We start from the raw sequence: 14,332 nt of genomic DNA on the forward strand, positions 1-14,332 counted from the left end.
ATGTGTGCTGTAAGAAAACCTAACTTAACCGGAGGAGCCCCCTCCTCACTCTGAACTGCAGCCTCTTGTCCCTTACACCCTTTGCCTCCTCTGTTTCGCCAGCCTCAAGTCTCAACCATGCCAACCTTTTATTTTTGAACTTTAAAATCCACATTTTATTTAATTTTTGGCATAGGGAGAACAGTGTCTATTGGCAACAACGACCCTCGTTCATCCATTCTTCTGTTGACTCTCAAACAGTACTAAAATAATACGAAGTAACCCATTCAAATCTTAACCTCTATGGGTTCCTCATTTTCTGCTTCAAGTTCACATTTTCTTTCCCCTGAGATTTGCAAAGACCTTTTCCTTTCATTGTTTGGCTGTAACTCACGTCTTCCTCTCCTGAACTCCCGAACGTGTCACCAGCAGGCTGGGTGTTTTGTGCACCTGATCTCGTTTAGGCTTAAGGAGACATGTGGATAGCTCACGGTGGGGCATGTGGTGGGAGCTCTGGGCACATGCTGGGGGAACTGGAGAGGGAGGGGAGATGCTATGGATCTCTCATGGACCCCGTGGGCAGGGCCTCAAAAGGTGGGACGGATGTGGACCTGTGAGGGGTCAGCACAAGGCAAGGGAGGGAGCCGGGAGCAGCAGGCCTGTCCAGGTGTGAGGGCGGCAGGCGTGGCTGCGGGAGACGAGGCGGGAAACCCAAGAGGGTGGGAGTCCAAACCCAAAGCCAGGGGATGCTTTCTGCTGGATGGAGGAATTCGAACATTCACCTGTTATAGTGATAGTTCCAACTTTCTTGTCAAACACAGAGGCTTGAAAAAAAGTGTCACTGGGGGAGCTATATGTGTGTTCACATTTGTTGACTGTTAGGTGGGGGATGCTGGATCAGTTCACTCACCTTCTCTGTGCTCCCAGGTCTTCTGGGGTGAGACAGAGGTATGAACATGCATTTCACAGGGTGACATGTGTGCGAAATAGGAGGACACAGGCAAGTGCCCGCAGATTGCCTGGTAAATCTCTCTGCCCAGCCCAGCCTCCGTGCCCGGGCCGTGCTGCCTGATAGCGAATTGCACGGAGGAAAGAACGTGAGGGTTAGCCTAGATAAGCCAGTAGGGAGACCAGATGTCACTTCTGAGGGTTTTTTAACTGAGTGGAACTTCTTTTGATGGAGGAAAACAAGGTAAAAATTTCCCAAGGGGTTTCTACGAGATTTCCAGCACTTCCTAAATTAGCCCCAACCAGTAAAACCACGAGCGAAGACCTCCTGGCAGGGCTGGCACGGCCATTTCCAGGCCCAACCGAAAGCAGGAAGCCTTGAGACAAGTCATAACTCATCTCTTCAGTTGGCTTCCAAAATTATCCACATTTAGATCCCTGGGCATTTGCACCAAATGTCAAGAAGTATTCTGATTTTATCTGTTTCATGTTATTGACTTGTTTTTGATCAAACCAATTTCAGATTCCCTTCTAGCCACTGGTGATAGTTTCACCTCTGCCTCATCAGCGATGCACGTTGAGCACAGATCCCCATGACGAGCTGTTTCCTGCAAATGGCAAGAGCCCCTCTAAGCCTGAGCTGGTGTGTGGTGAACCGGGGAAAGGAGTGAAAGAAAATCCTTCCCTTCGGATTCAGAGCTCTGAGCGCCATTCCCAGCCCTGCAGCTATTTGCGGGCTGACCTTAAGCAAAGTCTTGAAATGTGCTAAGTCTTCATTTCCTGTTCTACTAAACAAAGAAGCCCCACATTATCCATTAGGATAACCACTATTAAAAAAGAAAGTGTTGGTGAAGATGGGGAGGATGTGGAGGGACTGGAAGCTTTCGTTGCTGATGAAGATATAAAATGGTGCAGTCACTCTGCAAGATGGTGCAGCCATTTCTCAGAAGATTAAGCAGAGAATCAAGGATGATCAAGGACTAACCACGTGTGGATATATGCTCCAAAGAATTAGAAGGACAGTCTCAAAAATTATTTGTTGATCCATGTTCATAGCAGCATTATTCATAAAAGCCAAGAGGCAGAAATAACTCAAGTGTCCCTTGATGGATGAATAGATAAACAAATGTGAGATATATATAGATGTGTGTGTGTGTGTGTGTGTGTGTGTGTGTACATACATAACAAAGGGTATTCATCCTTAAAAAAGAAGGAAATTCTGACAGTTATACAGCATGGATGGACTTTGAGGACATTATGCTCAGTGAAATGTTTGATGCAAAAAACTAATTCTGTATGATTACACCATATGAAGCATTTAGTCAAATTCATAGAGTCAGAAAGGAGAATAGAGGGTGCCAGGGCTGGTGGAGGGATGGAGGATAGTGCCTTAGTGTTGAGTGGGGACAGAGTTTCAGAGGAAGTCCTGGAAACATCACGGCAGCATCATGGCAACAGCTGTACAGCACTGTGAATGTGCTTCACGCCGTGGAAATGTACGTGTGTGTGCTCAGTTGCTCGGTCGTGTGTGACTCCTTGTGAGCCCGTGGACTGTAGCCCCTCAGTCTCCCCTGTCCATGCAATTTTCCAGATAAGAATACTGGAGTGGGTTGCCATGCCCTCCTCCAGGGGATCTCCTGACCCAGGGATAGGACCCGTGTCTCCTGCACTGACAGGCAGATTCTTTTAAACTGAGTTATCTGGAAAGCCCATGAAAATGTGTGGAAGTTTCTTAAAAAACTAAAAACTGAACTACCACATGATCCAGCAATCCCACTCCCGGACATATATCCAGAGAAAGCTCTAATTTGAAAAGATATATGCACCCCAGGTTGGCACTAATGGTAAAAAACCTGCTTGCCAATGTAGAAGACGCAGGTTCTATTGCTGGGACCCCCTGGACGAGGGCAAGGCAACCAATCCACTCCAGTATTCTTGCCTGGAGAATCCCATGGACAGAGGAGCCTGGCGGGCTACAACCTACAGGGTCGCAAAGAGTTGGACATGAATGAAGCAATTGGGCCCACACGCACAATTGCACTTCTATGTTCAAAGCAGCGATTTTCACAATAGCCAGTATATGGAAACTACCTAAATGGCCTTCGGCTGATGAATGAATGGAGAAGATATGGTACCTATACATGATGGAATACTCTTCAGCCACAAAAAGGAATGAAATAATGCCACTGGCAGCATACGGATGACCTAGAGATTACCATACTAACTGAAGTAAGTCAGAAAGAGAAAGACAAATATTCATATGACATCACTTACAAGCAGAGTCTAAAATATATCTATATAAATAAACTCATTTACAAAACAGTAATGGACTCACTGACATAGAAAACAGACTTGTGGTTATTAAAGAGGAAAGGGTATTATGCTGCTACTGCTGCTAAGTCGCTTCAGTCATGTCTGACTCTTAACGACCTCATGGACTGCAGCCTACCAGGCTCCTCCGTCCATGGGATTTTCCAGGTGAGAGTACTGGAGTGGGCCACCATTGCCTTCTCCAAGGGGTATTATAGGGAGGGATAAATTAGGAGTCTGTGATTGACATAGACACACTCCAGGACAGGGAGCTATATTCAGTATTTTATCATAAAGTAAGGGAAATGAATCTGAAATAGATAATATATAAACATATATGAGTCACTGTGCCGTACACTTGAAACATGATATTGTCAATCAACTATACTCCAAAAAATAAAAATGTTAAATAGTAATTTTATGTTATAGGTATTTTAACACAAAAATTTTAAATGGAAAACCTCCTTTTTTCATAAACAGTGTTTAGCCATTATGATCCTTCCGTATGAGAAATCCTGCTCTAATTCACCCCAGATTCTAGGCAGAGCACACACAGACGTGCAAGGCGGTCCCAGGACATGCTGTCTAGCTGGCCTGACAGACCTCAGGGTGCAGAGAGCTCTGGCTCTGTCTTCAGTGTGCAAACCTCCGGCAGGTGCTGGGTTGCAGCGGTCCAGTGCCTGAAGGTCACTCCAGCCTCTGGACAAGTGGACCTGCAGTTTTCTAGCTTCTCTGGGAGGGAAACTTCAGCCTGGAGACCAGATCCTCCTTCACAGGGAGCCCTTCCACTGAGAGTTTGGAGCAGACAGTCTGAGAGATGATGGTGACTGGCAGGCTGCCTCCCCATTTTCCCTCAGCTAAGTTCTTGTATTGTGCTCTTCTTTCTCTCTTTTCCTGCTCCTCTTGTCTTTTGTTGAATGATTCTGCCTCCTGCAGTTCTTTGATCAAAGACCAGCAAGTTGAGTGGGGAATGTTTCCATCTTTATCAAATAGATTTAGTTGAAATAGAAAGCAAGGAAAGGCTGGGTAGCACTTGCTGCCACGGAGGAAAGGGCCATCCTGGCAGAGGAAACACCCTTTGCAGGGAAGACTTGAGATCATAGAATTGCCAGACTGTTGATCCGAAGGCAATGCCTCCATTTCCCTTTGGAAAATGTTAAATCCTTTAGAGGCTGGCGGAGACTCACAGACATTTAGAAAGGTGTGGATATTTTCCAGGGGGATGAAATCAAATGACATACTTTTTCTTTGAATTATAAGATAATTCCTTCACTTCTGTTCAAATCCCACAGGCATACAGACTTTACATGGTCACTCTGCAGCGTCACAAGTCATTAAGCCATTTGTTACTGGGGCAGAGATGATCAAACTTCCTGCAAATACCTGGGAACATTGCTGCCAGTATTTTATCCTGTACAGGAGTGGAGGTGGCTGTAAGAACCCTGGGTCAAACCCCATGAACCCCACCAACCCCCCTCTTGCATCCCCCACCTGATTAAGGGCTCCCTAGATTAAGGCATAAAAGGTTTTTCTTCTTTAATTAATTTATTGATTTTAATTGGAGGATAATTACTTTATAATACTGTGACGGTTTCTGCCATACATCAACAGGAATCAGCCATAGTTATACACGTGTTCTCTCTCTCCCAAACCTCCCCACCTCTCTCCTCACCCCACCACTCCAGGTTGTCACAGAGCTCTGACTTTGGGTTCCCTGAGTCATTCATCAGGTGCTGACTTCCCTTCATTCTCCCTCTTCCTCCCTGACCAGGCGATGGATTGAATCCTCCCACCATCAGCCACATGCTTAGACCTGCTTCAACCTCTTCCCATGGCTGACAACCTGCAATGTTAGCTGAAAACTTCACTGAAATCTTGTCTCCCTTGGATTTCTTTAAGTTGCTAAACTTGGTGACAGCTTGTTACCCAGCAGAAGAGCAGTAGATCCCAACACCACCAGTGTTTTCTTCCATTACATCCTCAAGTTGTGCAGCTCTGCAGAACAGCCAAGAGTGTGGGTCTCAGTCACAGTATTTTTTGACTCACAAGAGTTTTTAGTTCTTGTTCAGTAAAGCCAACAGAACCAAGCCCATCCCTTCTCTGGGGTCCTGGAGGCCTGGTGCCTTCCTTGACTCCCCATTTCCTATGACCAGATGCAGCAGACCTAGACAGGAGCCGCTGTTTCCAGAACTTACTGCACTGTCTGACTTCATCTCTGTGGTTGGCGACAAGTGAGTGAAACCAGGTGAGTGCAGGATGCAGGCCAGGTAGACAGTGCAAACATTAGCTCTGCCACTTACTGCTTTTGCACTATTTCTGGGAGGCTCAGTTTCCTAAGCTGTGAAATGGACAAATAAGAGCCTTGCCGGGTTGTTGTGAGGATGGGCGAAATGATGCAGGACGAGTTCCTGGTGTGAAGGACATGATGTTGCTGTGACTTACTGATGCGTAACTAATCTCCCCAAAGTTCAGCAGCTTCAGACACCAACAAGTAAGATTTCTGAGGGCCATGAGAATGGCTGCAGCTCCAATCCTCTGGCCTCATCTCATCCATTCGGCTACCTTCAGTGCGAGTTCAGCAGGGCTGGGCTCACATGTTGGGTAGTTGGTCTTGGCCTTGGTTCTTCTTGTGTGACCGCTTGGCCTCCAGAAGACAAGATAGGCTCCCCTAGCTGGTGGTCTCAGGGCAGAGTTTCAAAGGGTCAAAAGCAAAACAACCAGATCTCCAGAGGTTTAGACCCTGAACTTGCAAAATCCCATTTCCATCAATTGTATCAACACTAGTCACAACTCCAGATGGCAGGGCTCGGAGATCCACAGCCTTTCTGGATGGAAGAGCCACAGAATCACATTGTCAGGGGATACCGGTGCACTTTAGAAGGAAGTTCTGCCCGTGTGGCTCAAGTAAAGAACCTGCTTGCAATGCAGGATGCACAGGAGATATGGGTTTGATCCCTGGGTCAGGAAGATCCCCTAGAGGAGGAAATGACAACACACTCCAGTATTCTTGCCTGGGAAATCCCATGGACAGAGGAGCCTGGTGGGCTACAAAGAATGGGGTCGCAAAGAATCAAGTACAACTGAGGACACACACACTGCCCATATTCTGCAGGCTCCCACAAGCGTGCAGGAGCCTGTATCTGCACAATCACCCCCACCCCGGGGTTCCCAGGCAGGCACTAGAAAAAAGCTCTGGAGCCCGGTGACCCAGGGCTGCGCCCTCCATGGCAGAGTTCTCTGTGAGGCCTCAGCATGGTTACTTAGCCCCTCTAAGTTTTTCTTTCTTTATCTGAAGTTTTTTTCATGCCTCCATTGTCTTCAACCCTTATACTTTCACCCTGAATGCTATTTCACAGTCTGACTTCAAAAATCAACCCAGCAGAGACAGAAGTGGTGATGTCCCCAAACGCCTCTGGAACCTTGGGCCCGGGGCCCCCTGAGCCTCCCACGCAGCCTCAGCAGAGCCCCATGTGTGTCGGACCCTCTGAGCCACGTGGACTGTCTCCAGGGGCACCATCTGCCTAGACCCAGGAGAGAAGGGGATGAACCCCTTTCCATCTTTGGTTTCCTCCACCTCAACCTGTAACATCATTCCTACCGCTGGAACGGTAAGTGAGGACAGGTCCAGCAAGTAGGAACAGTTCCAGAGATGACAACCAGAGCCACGGAACGAGAAAGCAGGGGTCTGTTTCTGTCGTGTCTCTCAAATGGTCCATTCGTTACCCCTGGACTTGAGCAATCCAGAAACATCCTCCTCATTGAAGCTGAGGGAGAAGAAGTGAAAACTCAGGAGGAGCTGGGAACATCCCTGGGCTGGAGGCCATCTCCTAAGGATGGGGCAGAGGACTTTTTCATTCACTCAGCAAACACTGAGCATCCATGGCGGCTCAGGCACTGCTCTGGGTGCAGACACCTCCGTCTGGGAGGAGTCCCCGCTCTCCTTGCACATCCTCTGAAGGAGCGTTGGACAACCCATCTCACGGTTCACGCAGCTGTCTGCTCATCTCCCCCAGGACAGAAACCACCCAGGGCTCACTGTGCTTTCTCCCACGGGGCCCCCAGGGGTTGGGTGGGGGACCGCAGCCCAGCAGCCCCCTGCCCCAGCTCATGACTTCTTTCAGATCCTCAAAGAAGCCATTCTGCTTCCTGCCCTGGAAACTGAGCCTCGGCACCTCTGTCAGGGCCATCGCTCCTCTACCTGCAACTGAGATGCCTCTCCTCTGTCTCAGGTTCTTTTCCCCCTTCTTTGGGGAAGCCCATCTGAGCCCAGGCTAGGCGAGTTTCTTAGCTCCATGTTGTCATGTACAAGGTAGCCTTCTCCACGTCACCTCACACCCATCACGTGATATTATGGTGATTTTCCATCTCCCTCTCTGAGAACAGAAACCATAGAGGCTTCATCTTAACATCCTGTCCCCACCCTGGGTATGATCCTTGGCGGTGAATGCTCAATGATTACTTGATGAGCAAGTGAATGAATGAATGATGGTGGTGTGCAGAGATATCCCACGAGCCTGCAGGTGGCCAAGTAAGGTCCCAGGACAACCTCTCACACGGGAGTAGGGTCCTTCCCAAGAGACTCGGCCCGCCTTCGTCTCCTCCTCCTTCATGTCCTCAACCTGAAGCCTCGTGACTTTGCCTGCATCTGAGAGTCCTTCCTGTTATTTCTCCAAGAATGACTGGGGACACTCCTGTGAGCCTTCTCCAGGCCCCTCAGATACTCCAAACCCAAAAGCCAGGTCCCATCCATGCCTTGCTGCAACTCAGAGACAGAGAAAACAGAAAGGCTTGCATAATGCAAGATTCTACACTGGGGATTTGGGGCATCTTAATGGCCACCTGGTCCCGGGGCACAGGTAAGGACACGGGAGAATCAGGGAAGCTGCATCAGAAGCAGGAGCATGAACTCGCGAAGACACCTTCACCCAGATGATACACAGATGTGGCTTCCTGTGGGCTGCTCACCTGAACAGCCTGCCCGGGCTGATGGCAGAGCCTGGCTTTTAGGAGAACTCGACGCCCATGTTTGAGGAGTCAGGTCGTCACTGCAAGGCCCCGAGGACGAGGACACATGGTCACCATCTGCTGGAATGAAGGTCCTGACGGGAAGATGCTGACAGCCCAGAGGGGCGCTGCTGGCGGTCAGCGCTTCCTTGTTTCATGAATGATTGGAGGCACAGGGAAACATAAACCAGCTGGAGTGGCTGGCCGGGCCTGGTATTTAATACACATTTTTAAAATGATTCATTTTGGCTTATGCGCAATCAGTGCTGTTGAAGGCCTGGAGACAAATTTAACCCAGGCCACTCTAAACTCCCACTGGAGGTGGGACAGACATCCTCAGCTCCAGCACGCTCCTCCTGCAGAAGCTGTCTGTGGGAAGCACACATCTGGGTTTGGTGGGAGGTGGGAGAGGAAAGCAAGGGGAGGAGATTCTGGCCCTCTCGCCCTAGAGGAAGCCTTCTTCCCCTAAGATTAGGGAAGGAATGATTGCACCAACCTGAAGATTAGAATTACCTTGCTGGAGCTGAGCCTGCAGGTGAGGTACCTGGCCAGCAGGTGGCAGTAGTGATGGGTCCCTACACCTGTCGGTCAGAGCCCAGCCCAGCCCTGGATGAGAAACAGGCCCACCTGGTGGGTAGCGCTCACGCCTGCGGCTCCCGGTCAGCTGGGCAGCAGCTTGGCATCTTCCCTCTCTTGGGCCAAGTCTGTCCCTTTGCCACCTCAGCTCTCCGTCCTGCATCTGGGGAGCAGGACTAGTCCTGCAGGGATCTAGGCCTGGGGTCTGCAGGGGGCTGCTGTCTGCCTCCCCCAGGCTGGGGGCAGGTGCTCCCAGGAGAAGCCTGCCCCAGAAGCCAGCCTTTGGAGGCTGGGAGCGTGCAACCTAAGGTCGTGCAGGCGGGGTGGGTGAGGAGAGGTGAGAAGCCAAGAGGGCAGCTGGGTCCTTCCTGCATGGGACAGGACAACATCAGAATCCACTCCTGAGACTGGTCACCCAGGCTGACATCCCTCTTGGACTGAGTGACTGGACCAGGACTTCAGGTGGGGCGGGAACGAGGCAGGGATGGGCCTAGAGGAGTCCACGCACACTCCCACCACCCAGGTCTGAGCCAGGGTCCCCCACGAGCTCCACAGTGTCCCCTGTCACCTCTCTCTTACCAGTGTCCCCGGGGTCACCAACTAACATGTCTGTCGTCCCCTAGATAACACTGAGAGCTCTGGAAACTGCTAGAAAGATGCTCCAGTGCTCACATCAGCGTCATCCTGTTGATAGTGCTACCCACAGCAGTGCCTGGGGGATGGTGCAAGAGGGGGTGGGGGACAGAGCTGTCTGGGGAGGCGGCCACACTGAGGAGGGAAGCAGGAGGAGGCGTGGACGCCTCGGGTGGTGGCCCCAGCTCCTGTCTAGCCGAGGACACTCAGGCCCAGGAGAGAAGCCTGGGTACTAGCCGAGGGGCTCAGGAGAAGCCGCAGTTGGAAAAGTGATGTGTTGGTTGGAACATCAAACTCAGCCACTCAGTATTGCCTGGGCTGAGTGCTGGTGGTAGAGACGGGAAAAAAGGGACCACATCTCCCACAGGGAGCTCAGGCAGAGATAAAGTCAGTGCAGCTATTTTCCTCCCAGGGGTCCGGTGGCGGCTGGGGGTTAGGGCACCCAGGTGATTAGGGGATGCCTCTTTGAGGAAGGGGCTTTGAGGAGGACCTGGGCCCTGAAGCTGCCGCTCCAGGCACCAGAGGAACAGTGAGGAGGGGAGAGGCAACCCAGCTCCCCTGGGACCTGGAGGCCGGGCAGGAGGCGGGGATTGCAGCCAGCAGGCACCTCAGGTGGGGCACCCAGGTGGGAAGGGAGGCAGGTCTTCCTCCGAGAACAAGGGAGGCCAAGGGGTGTATAGGTGGAGCTAACAGAGGCCAGAGGTGAGTACAGCTGTCTCTCTGGTCTCTTTGTGGAAAGTGATTAGAGGGCAAGCATGCACGTGAGGCAGTGGTGGAAGGCCACAGCCGTGGTCCAGGGAGAGGGGGCAGGCGTTTGCAGATGGGATAAAGAGAAGCGTGTAGGTGCAGGATGTTGTTAGAACTGAAGGCAGAGGCGTGAGAATCTGCTGATGGAGTAGACATGTCAGGGCAGAAAAAGAGGAACAGAGAAAGGAGAGTTGGATGAAATGCCCTTGAAAGATCCACCCTGTGACATTGGGGCGATGCGGCTGCAGATAGTGACATGACATTATCAAAGACTCGGCAGCTCAGTCTGAGGTTTCTGGTGAAAGCCACCTTTCGGTTGATGCAGGATTGAGTGGGAGTAGGGATGCTCAGTTCAGTCAGTCAGTTCAGTCGCTCGGTCATGTCCGACTCTGCAACCCCATGGACCGCAGCACGCCAGGCCTCCCTGTCCATCACCAACTCCCAGAGTTTACTCAAACTCATGTCCATTGAGTTGGTGATGCCATCCAGCCATCTCATCCTCTGTCGTCCCCTTCTCCTCCTGCCTTCAATCTTTCCCAGCAACAGGGTCTTTTCAAATGAGTCAGTTCTTCACATCAGGTGGCCAAAGTATTGGAGTTTCAGCTTCAATATCAGTCCTTCCGATGAATATTCAGGACTGATTTCGTTTAGGATGGATGCTCATTTGGGTACCGAATAATAAGTGGGAATGTGGATGCTGACTTGAGTACCAAATGATGGCTGGGAATATGGATGCCGACTTGGGTACCAAATAGTGGGTGGGAGTAGGGATGCTGACTTGAGTACCAAGTAACGTAATGTGTGGGAGTATGGCAGCTCACTTGGCTATCAAATAATGAATAGAGAGACTTGGATGCCACCTGAGTCCCCCGGCACCTCTCTCACCAGCACACATGACGGGCTGGCACTGCCTGGCTGCTGGTCACCGAGCCCTTGGTCCTCATCACAGACTCACACTCCTCCGCAGGCTGGTCACTCAGTCCAGTTAATTTGCCATGAGAAGCTCTGCTTTCTGTGTTGTCAGCCACCTTTCTCCAGCTTGCCTGTGTTATTTTGTTTCTTTATTGTCTTAGCACTGATCATGGTGAGGTCTCCCACGTCCTCATTAACTACAAAAGGCATCCATATGTCCAAGTCCTTCTGACGGAAGCAGATAGAATGAGGCCATAACTGAAGTCATAGAACTGTCTTGTCAGATTAGAAATTGTTCTCTTCTTTCTTCAAGAAGAGAAACACGGCGTGGAAGACAGAAGCCATTTCTGTTAAGGAACCCCAAACTTTCACGGTGTTACCGTAACCATGACAGAGGTGTCCTGCATACAGGCAACATGCAGAAATTATTTTATGTTTCCCTGAAGAAACTGTCCTCAAGTGTGAAGATCTATGGATCATCACAATACTTTTCAAGAACAAAATATTTTCAAGCATTTACACAGAATCTTAGGCTTTAAAGCAGAAAATTAAGTTGGTTTCCTGACAAAGGGAAAGAGTAAATCCATAAATTGAGATTTTTTTGGTCCCAAATATGCATATATATATTTAAAACATAATACTTTATAGATTGTTTTTTTAAAGCTACCATCCCTAATTTGATTGCTCTAAACTAACAGGCCGTTATTTTTCAAATGAGAAAACTTCAGCGTTCATCCAGGAGCACACGGCTTTCCAAGGCAGATTTCAGACTGGGGTGTAGGGGTGGGTTTCCCACAGACCTGTATGACAGCCAACGTGGAATCCGGAGCAGGGGTCGAAGAGCCACAAGGCAATGGGCGCATTCACAATGCCTGCTGGAAAGAATGTTTTCCTGGTTTCCTTCAAAGAACATTTTGAAGATTTTGAAAACCTTTACTGCAAAGTCTGATGGATGTAAATTCACATATTTTCAGTGAGATGACAGGCCAGGCCAGCAGCCTTTGGACTCAAACAGAAGCATCTCTTAGCCAGGAAAGGCGTGGTCACGTGCAGGAGCCCCGGCCCTGTGTGCCCGGCTGGGGTCTGCGTGTCGCTAGCTCTCCCTTTACCTCACTGCCCAGAGTCTGCCCGCTGGACATTCTCCTTCTGTGGTTCCTTTGAGTGTAACTCAGATAACCCCCTGTATCTTCCCCCACCCCACCACTGGCCCTAGACAGACCCATCCCCTTTCTAGAGGGAGGTCTGAGGTGGAGGAGACTCCAACACAACCAGGCCAGCCCATCTTCTTCAGCTGGGAATAGGGGGCCTGGGATGAGAGCCAAGTTGTGACCTGGATGTCATCCTCTTGCTAATGAGGACTGTAGCCCACCAAGCTCCTCCATCCATGGGATTCTCCAGGCAAGAATACTGGAGTGGGTTGCCATCTCCTTCTCCAGGGGATCTTCCTGACCCAGGGATCGAACCCAGGCCTCCTGCATTGCAGGCAGATGCTTTAACCTCTGAGCCACCTGGGAAGCCCTTGCTAATGAGAGATGCTACCTAAAGTACTTCTATCAGTCATACTCGTCGAAGTAGCAGATAAATTAGATGATTATTGAGAGAGCAGGAGAGGTGGTTCCTGCAGTTCTGCAGGGGGAGAAAGACAGTCTGCGCTTACAGGGCTCTTGCTCTTGCTCCTGCACGGCGCCCTGTGAAATCAACTCTGTCTGGGCAATGCTTTTCCGTGCGGTGGAAACCAACACCCAGAGCACTCGCCCGAATCTCACAGAACGAGCTGGAGCTGAAGTGGGGAATTTTGGGCCTCCAGATCACGGATTCCTAACCTCGTCCTGCTGCTGATCCACGTGGAACATTCCCTGGATGCCAGCTAGGCGTTGCACTAGCCACTGGGTCACTGAGTTAGCAGGTGGCGTCCATGGTTTTCGCTGAACTCGCCCACCAGCGAGTGATTTCATTGGGTCAATTGCGAGTGTGTGCACACCAGCTGGGGAACTTCGCAAATCTCTCCTTATCTGGGCGGCCTCTGCTGTGCAATAACCGTGTCCCCAGCGCAGGCCCAGAGGACACCCGGTGGCTTCACTGAGCAGCCCTTGTGCAACCTCTGCATCCAGAGCCCTGTTACCCAAGACCACTGTCAGGGCCAGGGTGTGAGAACTGGGAGGCTGCGGGGCCTCAGCCCGGGCGTGGGAGGCCCCGGCTGGGGACAGGAGTCCCACCCGCTCCTCTCGCTGCTCCCAAGGCTGGGCTGGGCCCGGCCAGCCCTGGCCCCAGTGTCCCCTCTTTGAGCTGTTGTAATAAATGCCTGCCCATCCTCCTTCATAAGACAGTATCAAATGAGTGGAAGTTACTCAGCAGATACAAAGGGATGGAATTTTACTCATCATCATACCAGCGAGCCCATCTGTCTCCCTGGATCACAACTGCAAAATGTGAGACATCACAGCCCTGGGTCTGGAACACCTGTTGCCCACAAGACATCAGGGTCACCTCCTGCCTCTTCATCTTAGTTTCGTCTCTTTGCCATCCATCCCTTTCTTCCCCCTGAAGCCACTTTTAATCTCGTATTTTGTGTCCTTAGAGCATGCACATATCAAAATAAATTCCTCCTTGTGACTTTAGTTTTGAGTATTTGTAGCATCTTTTTGGTGAAATGAGAATGACATTACCCACATCACAGGGTGCGGTGGAGTGTGAGTGAGATGATGGATCAGAAAACCAGATGGTAGAGAAGCAGACACATTTACGAATTGTGCTTAGTCATGAAATTTTTTTTAATAGTTTCTCTGTTTGTTATTTTTTTTTAGGAAAGGACATAATTTATAATAGTTTTTCATATGAAAATCTGTTTTGTAGTATTAAATCTCTATCTCATAGAATTAAAACATAACTTGTATTTCCCTGGTGGCTCGAATGGTAAAGCGTCTGCCTACAGTGTGGAAGACCCGGGTTCAATCCCTGCGTCGGGAAGATCTCCTGGAGAAGGAAGTGGCACCCCCCACCCCAGTGGTCTTGCCTGGAAAATCCCATGGATGGAGGAGTCTGGTAGGCTATAGTCCATGGGCTGGCAAAGAGTTGGACATGACTGAGCAACTTCACTTCCTTTCTTTCTTGTATTAATATTTATCAAAGAAAATTACATAAATCATCCTTAATCAGGATGAGAAGAATTAACAAAATGAGTAATTCTGATGGCATAGCTTCTGGGAGTGACATAAGGCATACC

Source organism: Bos indicus x Bos taurus, chromosome 4, assembly GCF_003369695.1.
Source record: "Bos indicus x Bos taurus breed Angus x Brahman F1 hybrid chromosome 4, Bos_hybrid_MaternalHap_v2.0, whole genome shotgun sequence".
Classification (NCBI taxonomy): domain Eukaryota; kingdom Metazoa; phylum Chordata; class Mammalia; order Artiodactyla; family Bovidae; genus Bos; species Bos indicus x Bos taurus.